Consider the following 5,407-nt stretch of genomic DNA (forward strand, 5'->3'; position numbering starts at 1 on the left):
CCTGGTTCCTCCCTTCTCCGCCTTCTTCGATGCCGTGCTTTCTCATTACCAGATCCATATGCTGCACCTTGATCCCCAATCTGTCGCCCTTCTTGCTGTCTTCACCTTTGTCTGCGAGGCCATGGTGGGCATTACTCCTTCTGTGGCCCTCTTGCGCCATTTCTTCTCGCTGCACCTGACCAACCCCCTGCAGAGCTCGGGGTGCCTGAGCTTCCAGGCCGTGGCGGCGACAGCCGGCTCGGGGATTGACTTTGATCTCCCGCCATCGACGAGCGAGTTTCGGATGCGGTGGGTGTATGTTTATGTCGGAGTACTCAGCCCCCTGCTCTTGCCTCCGTCGTCACCCGCCGTCCCCAGCTCCGGCTGGGGTCACGAGGAGCTCGTGAGCTCCCGTCTTGCTTTCGTCTGGCTCCGGCTGAGGAGGCTGAAGGATCTTGGTGTGACCGCGCCCAAGGTGATGAAGGAGTTCCTCCAACGCCGCATAGCCCCACTCCAGCGCCATTCCCAGCCGGCGACCAGGATCGCATGAGGCTTCAGGCATCGGGGCTTCCAGCCGAGGCACGAAGAACGGTGCTCGAAGTCTTGGCCGGTGACCCCTCGCCAGGTGATTTTCCATAGGAGGGTTGTTGCTTGTACAGCTGCTCGAACAGGGTGGAGTTCGCGGGGCAGATTCCTTCGATGAATGGGGGCTGCGTCTAGTTGGCCTTGTGGGGCCCCGTGAGAACCCCATCATCGTGGTTCCTCTCCTTGTCACCGGCACCGAGCTTGCCCCAAGAGTGGACGCAGGGAGGCAAGCACCGCTGGAGACCGGAGGCACGGGTGCCGAGGTGTCGATGCCGCCTGAGGCTCCCGAGGCGCCATCCTTGGGAACCCGTGATTCTCGCCCTGGGGCAGCAGTTGAGGGGGCGATGCAGTCTGCGGCTCCTGAGGCCTCGGCATGTCATCGAGAGGCGGAGCCCGATAGCTCTCCCCAGCTTGGTGCTCCTGAGGTCATCTCCTTGGGTGACTATCCAGTCGCGCCCCGCGCTAGTCGCCACGTCCAACGCTTTGGCCGGTTTTGCGTGGACTTCGCGACGCTCCGTAAGAGGAAGGATTCTCCAAGCTGCAGCAGTGGCACCGTCCGGCCATTGAATCATAGGAAGTACATCGCCATAGACGAGTGAGTACCTTATCTTTGTAATTCCTCGAGTGTTGCTTCCCTTCCTGACGGTGGCTCTTCAGGCTCCCTTCTGCCAAGGCCGTGGAGTCCCCCGAGAAGCAACCTCCTCTTGCCTCGTCTTCCCCGCTAGCCTTGAGCACCCCAAGCCTGCACGCCGCCCCTGGCGCAGGGTCAGCTGGAGAAGCAAGCCTGCCTGCAAGGCGCCTCGAGCCCGTGCCCTTGTCGTCTCTCCTTCGCGGCCTTGCTTGGAGTGCGGCCAGCGTGCCAAGGGCTCCTCCTCTGATCATGGACGGCGGCTGGTTGGCTTCGTTCCTGGGCTCCTCTTCAAGCGGCGGGCCTATGCCAATCCAGACCTCTCACGGGGCCTGGTCAGCGGCCGAGGGGGCGCCAGCCCCCGGTTCCCTGCTGAGAGGGGGTGAGCCGCTTTGGATCCCGTCGACGGCCCCCGTGATGGAGGACGTCATCGGCCGCGCGCTTAAGCATGTGCATGAACGAAGTGTCGTCCGCCACGAGCTCTTTCAGGAGGCAATGGGAGCGATGAGCCGGCTCGGTGGAGAACTCGCGGACGTAGACGCGCTCCTCGAAGCCAAGGGTCTTCGGCTGATGGAGGAGCGGCATAATGCGAAGGCCGAGGCGTCTCTTGCGACCTCGCGGGAGGCCTGCTCCCGAGCCTTGGAGGAAGCCCGGGAAGCCGACCGCCGCCGCGGGATCACCGAGAAACGCACATGGGAGCTCCAAACCTGGAGCGCCTCCTTGGAACGGCAGGTGGAGGCGCGCCAAGCCACCCTTGCGTTGATGAGGGGGATGCCTGCCAAGGAGGAAGAGATCCTGAAGCATGAGGAAGCGTTGGCGCTAGAAGCCATGGAGCACAGCCTTGAACTTGAGCGGTTGGAGACGAGGGAGCGGCAAGTCGCCCAAGCGGAGGACATTGTCGGTGCGCGCGAGGCCCGAGCCCAGGAGGAGGTCGACCGCCGCGTGGCCGAGGCTCGCGCGGATCTCGCGGGCAGGTACGACCTGAAGCTGAAGCTCGTTGAATCCGAGGCTGCAGGCAGGATGCTACCTCTTGAGCACTGCGTTGGTTTTCCCTTGAAGAGGAAAGGGTGATGCAGCAAAGTAGCGTAAGTATTTCCCTCAGTTTTTGAGAACCAAGGTATCAATCTAGTAGGAGGTTACGCGCGAGTCCCTCGCACCTACACAAACAAATAAATCCTCGCAACCAACGCGATAAGGGGTTGTCAATCCCTACACGGTCACTTACGAGAGTGAGATCTGATAGATATAATAGGATAATATTTTGGTATTTTTATGATAAAGATGCAAAGTAAAATAAAAGCAAAGTAAAAAGCAACGGAAATAACTAAGTGTTGGAAGATTAATATGATGAAGATAGACCCGGGGGCCATAGGTTCCACTAGTGGCTTCTCTCAAGAGCATAAGTATTTTACGGTGGGTGAACAAATTACTGTTGAGCAATTGACAGAATTGAGCATAGTTATGAGAATATCTAGGTATGATCATGTATATAGGCATCACGTCCGAGACAAGTAGACCGACTCCTGCCTGCATCTACTACTATTACTCCACACATCGACCGCTCTCCAGCATGCATCTAGAGTATTAAGTTCATAAGAACAGAGTAACGCCTTAAGCAAGATGACATGATGTAGAGGGATAAATTCATGCAATATGGTAAAAACCCCATCTTATTATCCTCGATGGCAACAATACAATACGTGCCTTGCTGCCCCTACTGTCACTGGGAAAGGACACCGCAAGATTGAACCCAAAGCTAAGCACTTCTCCCATTGCAAGAAATATCAATCTAGTAGGCCAAACCAAACTGATAATTCGAAGAGACTTGCAAAGATAACCAATCAAACATAAAAGAATTCAGAAGATTCAAATATTGTTCATAGATAAACTTGATCATAAACCCACAATTCATCGGTCTCAACAAACACACCGCAAAAGAAGATTACATCGAATAGATCTCCACAGAGAGGGGGAGAACATTGTATTGAGATCCAAAAAGAGAGAAGAAGCCATCTAGCTAATAACTATGGACCCTAAGGTCTGAGGTAAACTACTCACACTTCATCGGAGAGGCTATGGTGTTGATGTAGAAGCCCTCCGTGATCGATGCCCCCTCCGGCGGAGCTCCGGAATAGGCCCCAAGATGGGATCTCGTGGGTACAGAAGGTTGCGGCGGTGGAATTAGGTTTTTGGCTCCGTATCTGATCGTTTGGGGGTACGTAGGTATATATAGGAGGAAGGAGTACGTTGGTGGAGCAACGTGGGGCCCACGAGGGTGGAGGACGCGCTTGGGGGGGGGGTAGGCGCGCCCCTACCTCGTGGCCTCCTGGAAGCTTCCTTGACGTAGGGACCAAGTCTCCTGGATCATGTTCGTTCTGAAAATCACGTTCCCGAAGGTTTCATTCCGTTTGGACTCCGTTTGATATTCTTTTTCTGCGAAACTCTGAAATAGGCAAAAAACAACAATTCTGGGCTGGGCCTCCGGTTAATAGGTTAGTCCCAAAAATAATATAAAAGATAATAATAAAGCCCAATAATGTCCAAAACATAAGATAATATAGCATGGAGCAATCAAAAATTATAGATACGTTGGAGATGTATCAAGCATCCCCAAGCTTAATTCCCGCTCGTCCTCGAGTAGGTAAATGATAAAAACAGAATTTTTGATGTGGAATGCTACTAGGCATAATTTCAATGTAATTCTTCTTAATTGTGGTATGAATATTCAGATCCGAAAGATTCAAGACAAAATTTTAATATTTACATAAAAATAATAATACTTCAAGCATACTAACTAAGCAATTATGTCTTCTCAAAATAACATGGCCAAAGAAAGTTATCCCTACAAAATCATATAGTCTGGCTATGCTCTATCTTCACCACACAAAATATTTAAATCACGCACAACCCCGATGACAAGCCAAGCAATTGTTTCATACTTTTGACGTTCTCAAACTTTTTCAATCTTCACGCAATACATGAGCGTGAGCCATGGACATATCACTATATGTGGAATAGAATGGTGGTTGTGGAGAAGACAAAAAAGGAGAAGATAGTCTCACATCAACTAGGCATATCAACGGGCTATGGAGATGCCCATCAATAGATATCAATGTGAGTGAGTAGGGATTGCCATGCAACGGATGCACTAGAGCTATAAGTATATGAAAGCTCAACAAAAGAAACTAAGTGGGTGTGCATCCAACTCGCTTGCTCACGAAGACCTAGGGCATTTTGAGGAAGCCCATCATTGGAATATACAAGCCAAGTTCTATAATGAAAAATTCCCACTAGTATATGAAAGTGATATCATAGGAGACTCTCTACCACGAAGATCATGGTGCTACTTTGAAGCACAAGTGTGGTAAAAGGATAGTAGCATTGTCCCTTCTCTCTTTCTCTCCCATAATAATTTCTTTATTTGGGCCTTTTCTTTTTTTATGGCCTCTTTTTATTTATTTATTTATTTTGTCCGGAGTCTCATCCCAACTTGTGGGGGAATCTGTAACACCCCGCATGCAACTTGCCATATTTGTAACTCCGACTCTTGCCATTTTCGATTTTGTGATATGTTATTCCCTCCGTGGTCGGGGTTTGTCTTTCATTTTGCATTTTATCATGTCATGCATTTTCATATCATGTCATCATGCGCATTGCATTTGCATACGTGTTCGTCTCTTGCATCCGAGCATTTTCCCCGTTGTCCGTTTTGCAATCCGGCGCTCCTATCTCCTCCGGTGCACCCCTTTCGTTTTCTTTCGTGTGCGGGTGTCAAACTTTCTCGGAATTGACCGAGGCTTGTCAAGTGGCCTTAATATACCACCCGGAGACTACCGGTCAAATTTCGTTCCATTTGGAGGTCGTTTGGTACTCCAACGGTTAACTGGGCATCCGCAATGTCCATTTGAGTGTCGAGCAAAAACCACCTCGAAAACCAGTCCAAAACACACCAAACTCTCTTCCATGCTCTAGGTCGTTCGATCACGATCGTGTGGGCGAAAACCGCACCTCATTTGGAGCCTCCTAGCTCCCTCTACCTATAAATATGTGGGCATCCCCAAAAACGAACTCAGTCCAACCCTAGCTCCACTCCCTCTCCGCCGCCGGACACGTCCGGACCGGACCGGACGCGTCCGCCGCCACGCCCCGGCGAATCAGAAGTCGCCACGTCGCCCGCCGTGCTCGCCCCGCCGCCGGCCCGCGAAGCCCGCCGTG

The sequence above is a fragment of the Triticum aestivum genome, chromosome 1D, assembly GCF_018294505.1.
Source record: "Triticum aestivum cultivar Chinese Spring chromosome 1D, IWGSC CS RefSeq v2.1, whole genome shotgun sequence".
Classification (NCBI taxonomy): domain Eukaryota; kingdom Viridiplantae; phylum Streptophyta; class Magnoliopsida; order Poales; family Poaceae; genus Triticum; species Triticum aestivum.